Raw genomic sequence first — 14017 nt, 5'->3', positions numbered from 1 at the left:
CCATTTGTTGAAGAGACTATCTTTTCTCCATTGTATGTTCTTGGCAACTTTGTGGAAGTTTAGCTGTCTGTAGATGTGCGGTTTTATTTTTCTGCTTTCAGTTCTGTTCCATTGATCTGTGTGCCTGTTTTTTGTACCAGTAGCATGCTGTTTTGATCACTATGGCTTTGTAGTGCATTTTGAAGTCAGGGGTTGTGATACCTCCAGCTTCGTGCTTTTTTCTCAGGATTGCTTAGCAATTCAGGGTCTTTGGTTGCCCCAAATGAATTCTGGGATTCTTTGTTCTGTTTCCATGAAGAATGTCATTGAGATTCTGGAAAATCTGCAGTGTTCTGATGGTGCAGGAGACCCACAGAGAGTTGATGTTTCAGTTGGAAGACTGTCAGGCAGAAAGAGCCAATGTTGCAGATGAAGTCTGAAGGCAGTGGGCTGGAAAATTCTCTCTTACCTGGGGGAGAGTTTGTCTTTTTGTTCTCTTCAGGCTTTCAACTGATCAGATGAAACCTACCCGCATTATGAAGACTAATCTGCTTACCCTACTATTAAAATGTTAATCTAATCTAGTGTTAAAGTCTAGCAATTTAAATGTTAATCTCATCCAAAAGTACCCTCTCAGAAACACTCAGAATAATGTTTGACCAAAGATTTGGGCATCCTGTGGCCCAGTCAAGTTGACACATAAAATTAGCCATCACAAGGGTCTATCCATCTTGCTAGAAAATTCTGTGTGAAATAGTAGGAAGATATTAAAACTAAGGAGTCCTGAATTCAAGCCCAGGCTCTGCCAGTTATTAGCTTTTGGATGCTGGGTAAGTCAAATTATGACTTTCGGTTTTGGGCTCCTCATCTATAAAATGTGGAGGTTAGATGTCTAAGGACTTTATAGATCTAAAATTCACTGGTTACATAATTCTTAGAACCAACCTACCAAAGGTGTGCTATAAAGTCATGAGAGGCCATACTTTTAGCCAAACATGAGAAATCTGTGTAAACTTGTAGCAAGACAGATTTATGTCAGGATTATGGGAGAACCTCCAATTTACTGAAGGGGGCAAGGGACACTGAATGACAAAAGGGACACAGAATGACTTCGGTGTCCTGCTTTCTGATTCCATATACTTTTTACTTAAAGCAAGGCCAGTCATTTGGGGCCTGCATTTCAAGATGCTTCTGTAACTTCTGATGAGTAATTCGACAAATTGTATATTTTGTGTTTAAATGTTTGCTGTCTTAAATAATATTTGACATTTTGAATGTCTGATCGCCTATAAATAGCTGCTTAGAGCAAAGAAATGTAGCTGCTACAAACAATGAAAATGAAGATTTCAGAGAAGAAATTGGGGAAATAGATTTGGAAAGGTCAACTGTTGGAACATTAAGCAAAATGCAGTTTTCCTCTCCTGTTCAGTATTTTGTGGCTACACTGTAAGACCAATGGCATTTAGCTCGGCAGCTCTCTTGCTGAGTTCACTGTGATGATTTTCTCAGCCCCTTTGTCTTCTTGCCCCAGTTTTTTCGCTCCCCTTGCCTTCCTAAGGGAATAAATGTGTTAGCACACAGGATCTAGTCCTAAATGTTTGTACTCTGTCAGGTACAAACAGAGAATATACCTTCTCAGATAATGATCATCAGGTCTGAGTATTTGCAACAATTATAATTAGATTATACTGTAGATTATATGCACATATGAATAATAATAATTATTATTAATATCCCAAGTTGGTTTTTATTATTCTAATGTGAGAGTGTGTGAGTTTGATAGGTTTGCTAACTTTGGTTTAAAATAGACAACTTGAGAAATAGGAAATATTTGGTCATTTGGGTGCAAAAATTCCTTTTTTTTTTTTAAATCCAAATATGCCTTCTCAAGGCAGTTTAATCTTGGATCAGTCAATTCGCCATCATCCTGTGGGGGACACCTTGGTGCCCAAACCACAATCTCTAGGAACTCCTCTCCTGGTTCAGACACAGGCGGTGTTGAGAGACCTTTCTCTCCTTGGCTAGTTAGTTTCTAACTGTAATTGAAATGACCACGCAAGTGGCAGCCATATTTCACAATGGGAACAGAAAAACAGAGAAAGCCAACTTAGAGAGAGAGCAGGGGCGGGGGGGGGGGGGGGGGGGGGGAAGGGAGGGAAAGCGTAGGAGGGGAAGGGAAGGGAGGAGAGGAGAGGACAGGAAGAGGAGGAGGAGGAGAAACAGTAACTCAGCAGTGCGGAGGACAAATGAGAGACGGCAAACGAGCACAAGGCAAGTGTTAGCTTACGTCTTTGTTGCCTCAGTCTAAAGATTGCAAAGTGGTGGTGTATCTGCCTTTAAATTTAGCCTACAGAAATATTTCATTTTATCTAGTTTTAAAAAATTAATTCCAACTGAGAGATTTTTTTTTTTTAAAGATTTTTATTATTTCCTTTTTCTCCCCAAAGCCCCTCAGTACATAGTTGTATATTCTTCGTTGTGGGTTCTTCTAGTTGTGGTATGTGGGACGCTGCCTCAGCGTGGTCTGATGAGCAGTGCCATGTCCGTGCCCAGGATTCGAACCAACGAAACACTGGGCTGCCTGCAGCGGAGCAAGCGAACTTAACCACTCGGCCACGGGGCCAGCCCCACAACTGAGAGATTTTTATATTAAAAAATCCATATTCCAAACTTTTTCAAAAAGTGGAAGATCTGGCAATCCTTGATCCACATTCTTCATGGCCACAACGGGCTGCAGCTGAGAAACAGGGATCTCCTTTAGACGGAACATGAACTCTGTGCAGTTCACCACGCTCACCGCCACTCCCTGTTCCTTCCCAGCTGCCTCACTGGCTTATGATACCTGCCTGGCCTCTTTGGGTTTTTGAGTTAAACACTCTTGCAGCAGCCTCTTCTATGGTCTAAACATCTTCAAATATTTATTCTCTCCAATCCACATGGCACATCATGGGTGCCAATGACTAATTGTGATTAATGAATAAAGATACTGCTAGAAACAGGGCTGCTCTGAGGGAACTAGAGCAAAAATGCAGATATTTAAAAGTAATAAAGCAAATTAAACTATTAAGTAAAATCCATTCTATCCTCCTACTTTGGCAAATATATCTTCATAATAACAAATCAAGAATATCTCTTAAACTATAGTTTTAATAGAATTAAATCTGGCAAAATGCCAAAGATGACAATGTAATTATTCTTGTACATATATGATTGTTCTTTGAATGAGCTAGTGGTGTTTGGAGGAGTAGTAAAATAAAGACCTACATAATTTATAAATTTTATATTTATCCCATAAAATTTATGGTTCCTGCTTTTATTTCAACAAAACAAATGTTTATATCATTATAATCAAGATTTTCAAATAATTTGTGGTCTATTTTCAGCAATGCCATCTTTGTGAGTTATTGTGTTTTTAGATAGTTTTTTATTAATTCCATTTCAGAGAAACTTCATTCTCCTAAAACAACAGCAAATGAAATTGCTAAAAAAGATGTTTAAAGCAATATTATGACTTGGAAATAAACATGAACTTTACATATCATATCAAAGTCATGAATTTACATATAATGTTCAAACAAGGATTGCATATGGTAAAATATGATCATAGAAAATATTACAAAATACTTTAATTTCATTATAAAAATCTGTAACACTTATTCCCTCATTTTTACCCTATCTTAAAGCATTTTAGATACATATAGTTATATAAAGAATTGCTATCATGCTTCATGCGTGAATGTCTTTAGATATGTGTGCATTGTGTGTGTGTGTGTGAACCATGCATTAATCTACCACAAAAGGGGCAAGCTCATGTGTATTTAAGTTATAGGAATAGTTTCATACTGGAAAATTGTAAATTAATCATAGAACTGCGAATAGGAAAGAAGAGAAGCAAAATGGGTGCTCAGCACTACTGAGAAACACTTGGTTATGCAAGAATCTGGTGCATTCACGCAATCTGAGAGGAAGGATGGACAAGTTAACTAATTTGTCTTTTCTCTTACCTAAGCTATTCTGTCATTCAAATCCTCCCAGTATTCTGGAGTACTATCTGTGGAAAGACATGCAAACTCCCGGGGCATTTGGACATAGTCACTTTTCTTTTCAAGAATATAAGGCAAGAGATGTGAAGGAGGGCCAAAGCAGTGTTAGAGGCAGGAGTGGATGTTTAACTGTTGGCCACACACAGTCATTGCTGTACACTGGGTCCGGAAGGACACACGTGTCATCACACGCTAATAGTCGGTTAAAGCACAGGCCCAGGACAGAGCCCCGTCTTGCTCCAATCCAAAGGTGACACTAGCTGTCAAATTCATGCTCCTGAAGCGTGGCTCTAATCATACTAGGATCCTACTCAGACGTATGCACAGAATACAGCCAATCACGGTGCTGCAGGCCCTCGATGATCAGACCCCACCACCACGGGCTGGTCTTCCCACCTACTCTTGGCCTTTAACAGTCTCCTCAAAGGCAGAAATAGCAATTAGAACAGTGAATTCTAGATGCCAACCCCTAAACATACATTATTGCTTCCCATCCTCAAAAGCTTGCAAAGTTATTTATAATAGAATTTGAGACTTAGAAACATCAAAAATTAGATGTTAAGTAATTTCTTCAAGATTCCCACTCAGATCTGGCTCCAAAGGTGAGGATTTTTCCACCAAGGTAGGCTTTTCCCAAAAACCCAGAGTCAGCTTTTCCCTTCGTCATAGTTCCTCCTTGCCCTGCATTTCAGATGTGCTCAATTAATGTTTGTAGCCCGATTATGCTTGTATTTTTACCAGAGCCCCAAAGAAGTAGATGTCTAAAGCCACAGTACATTTTCTTTAGGCAGTTTTTTCCTTCAGAAGAATGGCTTAATTTACCAAAAAGGAGCTGACTTCACCCGGCACACTCCCCACAAAGCCCACATTGAATTTGTCCTTGCTGGTTCTCTCTGCTCCTGTTATCGTGGCTTAGACTGCCTGTCGGCCCAATAAGGCAATGGTTTCTCCTGAGAGCTCTTTGAGTTTCTGAATAGTCCTCAAGACTTTTTCTTCCAGAGTGTGACAGTAAACTCCTAGCATGAGAGTTATTTGCTTGGCTTTCCTAATAAAGCTAAGAACAGAACAACTGAAAATTAAAAAAAAAAAAAATGCGCATGAAGGTTTTGGTTATTAGAGATTTTGCCTGATCATAGACTGTGTATATGAGCTGGATACCATTTGACATCTTTAAAAAATAAGCAATAATTTTCAATACTCTAGCAAATAACAACATTAAAAGTGAGCGGGGGTAGATGACACTGCAGACTCGAAAGACATACACCCACACAACTTACTGTGTATATTATCATGACTTTATTCACCAATATAACTTACTGTTCCACTGCCTTCAGCAATTTGATTTCACTATTCCAGGGTACTCTTGCCCAGGAAGACAAAAGTTACAGATAAATTTATTGTTTGTTTCAGGAACTTCCCATAAAGCCCATTTAAATGAGCATCTCAAACTACTCAGCTTTTCAATAGATAGCATCAAGCCACTGTTATGCCCCAAGACTTTGAATCCTTTACCTCAAATTCCTCGCCTTGCTGTGCCCATGGATCATATATTATTATATCATGATCCTTCCTTAATCCTAATCATGTTCCTCTCCCGTTGAGTGATCCACCTGAAACCAGACTCCACGATCTCATAAATATGCCAGCACTGCCATCTTCACATTAAGAGGGTATTGAGACTCTGGCAAGGTAGTATTCTCCCTTATCAGGTATGAATAAACTCAGCTTTGTCTTATCAATAGGCCATTTTGATGGTATTTTGGAGGAGCCAGCATTTGGCAAAAGAAGAATGGCTGAATACTGCTAATTGGTGAAGTTGGGTGATAGGCACATGAGGTTTATTATGCTAGTCTCTCTACTTTAGGGTATGTTGGAAAAATTTTTTAAAAAAAGCTAAAATCTTTGAGTTAAAACCTAGCTGGGCTGGATGCCAAGGAAAGGAGCTGCTGAGTGAGTGATGAGAGCTCAAGACATCGTGATAAGAAGATTGGAAAATGTAGCCCTGGCATCGGCTTCCTCTAGCTCTGTGACATGGTGTCCTTCAGTTGGACGAGTGTGAACTCGAAACTCCCACCCCAGTTCTTGACAATGTGAAGCGCAACGAAGCATCCCTGCGCATCAAGAATGGTAAGAGGCAGACCCAAGGCTATGACACTGTTCTTGTGTTATCAATCGGTGGCAGTGTTCACTCCAGAGCTTAGAGAGTGTGAAGTGAACCCTCCTCTACGGAGTTATTTCTCATGATCGTAGGAAAAAGGTGGATGACAAATAGGTAAGGGGATCATGGGGTGTGAAACAGCATAGGAGCTAGGAGGCAGTTGGGAGAGTCCCAGGGCCTGGCTGGAAATCCAGATACCCCCATTGCCTCTGAATATCCCCACATACTTTGCCTGCTATTTCTTTCCTCACTTCCTTTGATACTTCTCCTAATCCTTAGGTTTCTCCTTCTGAGCCTTCTCCATGACCTCAGTAGCCTCCAAATACTTCCCTTCCTCCACTTCTACTCCCAGACCTTCAGTGATTATATGGGGATAGGGTGAGGGGAGAGGGACCTGTCACCTTCGTCCCTTCAGTTTCCGCTCATAGCAACAACTTCACGGATGGTGGAGTCAGAGGTAGCTAGGCTAGCCTACAGATGCCAATTTACTCACAATGTAGCAGAAATTGGAGACAAACAGTATTAAAACAGTCCCATTCTATTTCCAAAATAAAACACAATTTCTGATTGGGTTACTGAGGCTTCTTGGAAGTTCCTAAGTAGAACCCGTAAGTCAACATTCTGTATAATGAGCCAATCAATGTTTAGTAGTATTGTAATGCTATTAATTCAAATTCATAACACCTGGCTAGGCCTTTACCACTTTCATTAAGTAATTTATGTGTTAATGTGGTCATTGCCTAAACAGAGTTTTAACTGCAGAGTTTTTTCCCCTATAGCTAGACAGTTTTTCCTTTCTCTTTTCTTTTCTCTTTCATTCCCCTCCCTCCTTCTTTCTTTCTTTCTTCCTTCTTTCTTCTTCTTCCCTCCTTCTCTCCTTCTTTCCCTCCCCTCCTCCTTCCCTCCCTTTCCTTCTTGCTTTCTTACCAAAATCGGCGTGTAACTTTATTTTTACATCCCCTAAGAATCACAGATTTTTAAAGCTGGCAAAGCCACTAAAGACCACCAAATCTAGCTGTCTTATCATTTAGGACACTGATGTCCCGAAAAGTTTAGCCACTCACCACACAAAGTCAAGCGTGTTAATGGTAGAACAGAGGCACCTTCCAGGCCCTAGAACTTCCTGTCTGTACTTTTCCTTATATTATGCTGCTCTTCAGACTTTTAAGCTTTTAGCACTTTAGTTATTAGATGAAAAATATCTCTAATGGGTGATACGCATTTTAAAATTTATCTTTCTTTGTAAATTGATTCTGGATATTCTATTTTTGCTCACTAGATTGACCATTTCCGATCAGTTTTGTGGCAGTAAACTGTTTCCTGTTGGTTCTAGGACTTGACATTTACTATATTTTGGTTGAGAGTCACCACATCACCCATGGATTTTTTATGATTTCTTCAGGACCATTAAGAAGTTAGTTGGTTTCTATACAAAGTCAAGCCCAGTGACAACAGGTCCAGCAGTGATCTGAGTTGAATCCTGCACTGAGGTTGATACCAAATATAGAAACGCAGCAGCCCTGCCTGATCCAGGGCCCGAGGGAATGTGGCTCTCACTGGATGTCTATAAACCAACTACAAACGACGAGCAGCTCACAAGGGCCATGGAAGATCGAGCTAAGTCCTTGTCTCAAGGAGGTGATAAGGGCAAATTTTATTTTATACTAACATGTACTTAGTAATTAGAAATAGTTGTAGAGTGAGACATTATGCTTTGGGAACTATAAATACATCTGCTGTTTTCAGTATCACTAAATAATACTCCTGCCCAACCTCAGCAAAGTATGACTTTTGAGTTACTTTTCCAGTATGATTGGTAGCTGATATGTTTTACCAAGTTTTGTTAGCTCACGTTTGTGAGCCCACTGGGGAAAGGGCTGGGGGAAGGAAAAAGAAAGACAGAAGAGAGAAGGGCAAAGCAAAAGAGAAAAGGGAGGACAAGACTATAGGATTTTTCTCTATGCCTGCTGAGCAAAATAAATTTCAAAATTGCTTAATATTTGGACTTTATCCAGTTTTTATTTAGCTATCTAATACTGGCTTCATTAGCAACATGCTCTAAACTAGGAGTTCTTAATCTTTTTTTTTCCCTCCTCCAAGCTATACAAGATGGATGATGGCCGGGGTGTGGAATTTTCCCATCAGTGTGCCAGGGTTATGAGCAGTTCCCAGAGGGAGAGCTGCAGCAACTCCACCCCTTAATCTCCACTGAAGAATGCAGTTAGGAACACATATGAGAGAGGGCGATGCTATTACAGAAAAAAAAATGAATCTGTTCTAATTTATTATTTAGAAATTGAATTATTCACAAATGTCAATATTTGACAAATGACTTGCAAGTTGCAACATACCTCACAGTTAATCATGTCATGCCAAGGCGTTGAAGCAACACTGTTGAGGACTGTTGCTTGAATTAGCTAAATTAAGTAGCCAGACTTTTTGTTCTTTGAAAATACCAGAAATCTTGCTTCTCTTCTTAATAGCTAGCTATATCTTCCACACAACCATTCACCTATACGTACATACACATATATATTGTTACCCAAAAGTATAGATTAATGGTCCACTGAAGTGAGAAGTATAACTATCTACTGTCATGACTTTAAGGACAAGGAAACCAACGATAATTATTCCTGGATGCATCAGTGTAAATGTCTGTGGTAGATTAAAGACGGTTACAAATTCTTTGACACTCCTCCCATTAAGAGGTGGGTCTACTATCCTGCCCTCGAATCTGAGCTGACTCATATCTGCTTTGACCAGTAGAATATGGCAGAAGTGATGTATGTCAGTCTAGGCCAAGCTGTTAAGTGGACTGTCTTGGCTTCTGTCTTGGTCTCTTGGAAGTTGGCTGCCATGTAAGAAGACAGATTACCCTGAGACTACTATGCTGTGAGAACTTCAAGGCACATGGAAAGGCCCTGATGGATGAGATGCCATGTGGAGACAGAGGTGGAGGAGCATTGAGTAATTGACTATGTGAGTGAAGAAGCCATCTTGGAAGGTGGTCTTCCAGTCCCACCTGCCTCAGCTGACACCACATGGATTAGAGATGAAATGCCCAGCTGAATTCTTCCAAAAATCCTGACTCTCAAATCGAAAGCAAAATAAAACAATTGTTTTAAGCCATTAAAACAAAAGATAACCAGAAAATGTCCATGGGTTGAGAATTTTAAAGACAGGCAGAATATCATGTTGTGAGCAAAGGCATTTGTGTAAGGTGATTACCAGTTGAAATGTGGGCAGATTTACATGGGTTGAAGCTCAAATAGCACGTATAAAGAAAGAGGATGCTATCAAGACTTCAAAACAGAGGAGTAGTTAAATGGAACCATGGGAAGGGAAAGAAAAACTTAGAAACTTCCCTCTGAAGGTGTAGGAGGAATTATGGGGAGAAAAATACTCTTTCCCTTTCATAGAACAAAGGAGACTTTGCTGAGTGGGCTGCAGGTATCTTGGTTGTGTTCTGCTTATGTGTATTCAAGGAAGTGTGAGGCTGTCCTTCAACTGGGTGACTCATTAAATTGCTATCTGGGTTTGACTAGAGCTTCAGCTATACCACTTTGCTGGAAGGAAGAGGGTGCTGAAGAGGAAAGAGATGCCACTCCCATCTTGAATAGATTTGTGCCTTCACGGTGCTACCCAATAACCCAGGGGCCCCACTTTACTATCTCTCACCCTAGCAGCACCCCAAATACTCAGCCCAAGCCCTTTTTCTCATTTCTGCTTTTCCCACTTACCACCCCTAAAGTAAAATAATTTCAAATAGTCTAAGTTTTAATACATTAAATAACTGTATATTTATATAAGTAAAAAAATGAATTAAGTAAAAGCGTATTTATTGTATCTTCCAAGTTTTTGGAAGGACTGCAGCCACAGAGTACTGAGTATATGGAACTGGAAGGAATAGCCAACATAATTTTTGCTAAAATGTATTTTCTAGAAGACCTAAAAGGTCGGATTTAACAGCATGAAATGTCAGATCAAACAACAGAGAATTTCATAGGAATATGTGCAAACCTGGGGCTTGGGTTCACAAAGCAATTGCTCTCCTTCTGGATGGCACAGATGTGGGTCTCGAGTTAGCAGTTGACTCCAACAATCTGAGTCTCTGGTGTGATACAACCACCAAAAACACCTACAGTGATCTTGGGTCACAGGCAACAGGATAATGTTCAAAAGAAGAAGGTGCAATTCTCATTTCAGTCTTCACTGAACAAACCACACCTAGAGTAACGTGTTCAGTGTAGTGGCTGTAATTTAAGAGAACATTATTGCACTTTATCCAGTGCTACACAACCAAGAAGGGTGCTGAAGGGATTTGAAGTCATGCCATATGAGAATCTACTGAAGGAACTGGGAGCATTTGGCCAGGAGACTAGAAGATGAAGTAGATGAATTCTTAGGGGCATTTCTCCTCAGGAGAAAGTAACAAGAGCCAGGGGAGGGCTCAAGTGGAAAAATTTCTTTCAGTAAAGGAGTTTTTGAGGTGTGACTTTCTGGTCCGTGAAGGTTTCAAGCAGCAGTTATGGATCGTCCTGGAACAAGTTTAGGTGTTAAAAAAGAATTAGACAAGATAACTCCTGTGGTTCCTAAAAAATCACATCAACAGGAAGGAAGTATTTGGTTAGCTGAAAATTAATTCAAGCTAAGGTGTTAATAGTGCAATGTGTTTTTCCCAAGAAAATTTTTATTTTAATAGAGTGTCCCAGGTCGGTAATTGCACCACCATCTCCACATCCTGTCCCATAGCAAACACTGCTGATCAGTCAATCCCAGCACTTTCTTGCTGGACTGAGGCCACGCCACAGAACACTGTCTGGGCAGCCAGTACCATCCGCCGTGTTGGCATAACAGCACCAAATCTGTTTGTTATCCTTGCAAAGCAAATGAAGGAATGTCTAATACAGGAAAGCCTCATTACCTGAAGATACCTTGTCTTGGAAAAAGTCCACTTAAAGTAAATCACTTAATGCAGGAGCTAGTATTTCAAAGTAAATAGAAAAAGTACAGGAATGGAGCTTTATCTTGAAAAAATGAAACTAAATATTCATTCATTCATTTCCTTCCCCTAATATTTATTGTAGCTGCCATGGTAGACACCATTTTTGGCCCTGGGGATATAGTAGTGAATAAGATCTACAAATCCTTGTCCTCAAAGAGCCTCCATTCTAGTAGGGGAGGCAAATATAACACAGATAGACAAACAAGCATTAAATATCAGGCAGTGACAGGTTCTATGAGGAAAATAAAGCATGACAAAGTGATGGGAGCTGCTAACTTAGGCTGTGTGGTCAGGGATGTGTTTCCTGAGGCGGCACACTTGGGCAGGTCTGGGGGTGGTGTTCCCAGCAAAGGGAATAGCAAATGCCAAAGTCACAGGGAAGATCAAGTTCACCTGTTGTGACAACAGCAGGGAGCCCAGTGTGGTTTGAGAGAAGTTCAGAGTTGTCTCCAGGGCCAGAGCACAACGGGCCTTGTAGGTTATGGTAAGCAATAAAGAAATTGTGGAAATAGTCTTTATATTATGAATATTATTGTAACAGCGAGCTAATTAGTAGAAACAATAAAGAATAAATCGTACCCATTGGAGGTCTAATATATAATTTTTCTGAAACAGTTTTAATAGCTCAAAATGATAACCTTTACTTCACATTTGACCCTCACTACATAATTATAAAAAGGTAACACTTGCAAAATTAATTAAGGGCTTCATAAACTTTTCCAAGGGTTCCTCTTAATCCTTTGCTATCTACCTAGCTCATTCCTTTTGGAATTGACATGTCACCACCCTTGTCAACTTTTTATTCTTTGGTTGTCACCGCCAAAACTTCACTTGTCACTGGTTTTGAAAATGATTCAAGCCGGTCTCCAACATCACTTCCGTTGATTTCTTGAAATCCTGAATCTTTTCCAAAAATTGAAATTTCGCTTAGCAATCAGTTTACATCATGTCTGCATTTTGTTGTCAGATGAATCAGGGAGGGATGTCAGACAAAGGCGGACTTGCTATACACCGGCATTATTTGGGGAGGGATGTTTGAATGCAGACCAACATCAGAACAGTTCACTGTCAGCTTGTATTTTTGGTATCATGACTTTGCTTCCCTAGGCATCTTTGAATCTCCAGGAGCTCAGATACTGACTGCTTAGTAATGAGGCCTCTCTTGTTATGGCGTCAGGTAATGGGGCTGCTGAGGGAAAGAATTAGAGAGAGGCAGGGAGAGTTTTCTTTATGGAAAAATATCTTTTCAGGCAAGAGTTCTCTCTTTCCACAGGGAAGCCTGGTCATCCCCAAGGGTCCTGGCAGGAAGCTACAAGTCACTGAGTCCAGGCCTGTGGAGCCGGCCTCTGTTGACTTCCTGGCATTGTAAAGATTCTGGCTCCTGGCCGCAGCGGCTTGCAGAAAGTGATTTCTCAGAATTGTCTGTTCCTCCGGGGATGTGTGTGTATTTTAAATCAAAGAGTTATAAAGTGAGCACAAAGCCATTTTGGATGGAGCTTATTTCATTTTAAGAGCAGCCCATCTACATTTAGTAAACTTTTCATTTTTATTGTTCTTAACAAGAAAACAGATGTAAACACTGTACCATTATGGGAAACAGAGAGAAAATATCATCTGTAAGACTACTACCCAAGCACAGCAGTTTGTTCATCCTGTCCCAAACTTTATATATTCTTATTTATTATAATAATAATGAAAATAAGGATGATGATAGCATCTATTGACTTTTTTGTTGTGGTTTTCAGTCATGTCATTTAACTTTTGTTAGAACCCAGGAGATGGGTCATTATTACCTCCATTTTACAGATGAGAAAACTGAGGCATGGAGTGGTTGTCCAACTTCAAACTACCTGGTCGTGGGTCTTGAACCCTGGCAACTCTAGAAATTTCTTTCTTTACCATTACATTATTGCTTTATATTTTGCATATAGTCAAGTTAATACATTAGAATTACAAAATTTTCAATTATAATAAAGAGACTATTGTTATGAAGTCTGAACTTCAGAAGTTGGTTCTAAGAGCACCGATAGAAAAACTAAAACATTGAAACTTTTAACATGTAAGTGACTTAACCATATTCCAATCTAGCATCTTCATTTTCCCCTTATTCTACTTCTAATGCATAAAATAGAGTTGTATATACACAGTTTACATACATACACAATTACTCTAAAAATATCGTGATGACGGGACTGTGTCTGTCTTGTACATAGCTATGGAACAGTGACAAGCATGTAGTGTCATTTGCCCATTCATTCATTTGTTCAATGAATAATTAACCCAGTTAATCTGTTTTGAATTTTTCCCCCTGATAGACTCATGAACTCTTTCCTCAAAATTCCTAGTTCAATATGATGTTAATTATAATATACTTAACAAAAAACTGTTTTGGTCTTCAAGGAGTTTGAGAAACACTGGCTAAAAAAACCACAAAATACTTTTCTTTGCTGTCTAATGTGCATTGTGAATTTATAATCTACATTCTTGCAAAAACTTATTTTTGACCATGTAACTCTCCTTTTTTTTCTTTTCTTGGACCATCTGGGAGACTAGGATTCCATTGAGGACACTTTGAGAAACTGGTCTAGAATTTACTTCTTCTAGAACTCTAATATTTTTCTGCTTCTCTTTTTAAACTCACCTTGAACTGCTGTTTAGTCAAACAGAGTTTCCAAAATAACCAGTGCTGTATGATTATTCATCAGTATTGTCTTATTCCAAGCTGAATAGTACAAACTACCAAAATAAAACAAAACAGAGCAAAGCCCTAGACACTAGAAAGATAACTTCTAAACCTGATTTAAGATGAAAATAAATAATGTCAGAAGAATT

The sequence above is a fragment of the Equus caballus genome, chromosome 1 (assembly GCF_041296265.1).
Source record: "Equus caballus isolate H_3958 breed thoroughbred chromosome 1, TB-T2T, whole genome shotgun sequence".
NCBI lineage: Eukaryota > Metazoa > Chordata > Mammalia > Perissodactyla > Equidae > Equus > Equus caballus.
Note: the sequence above shows the minus strand (reverse complement) of the source record.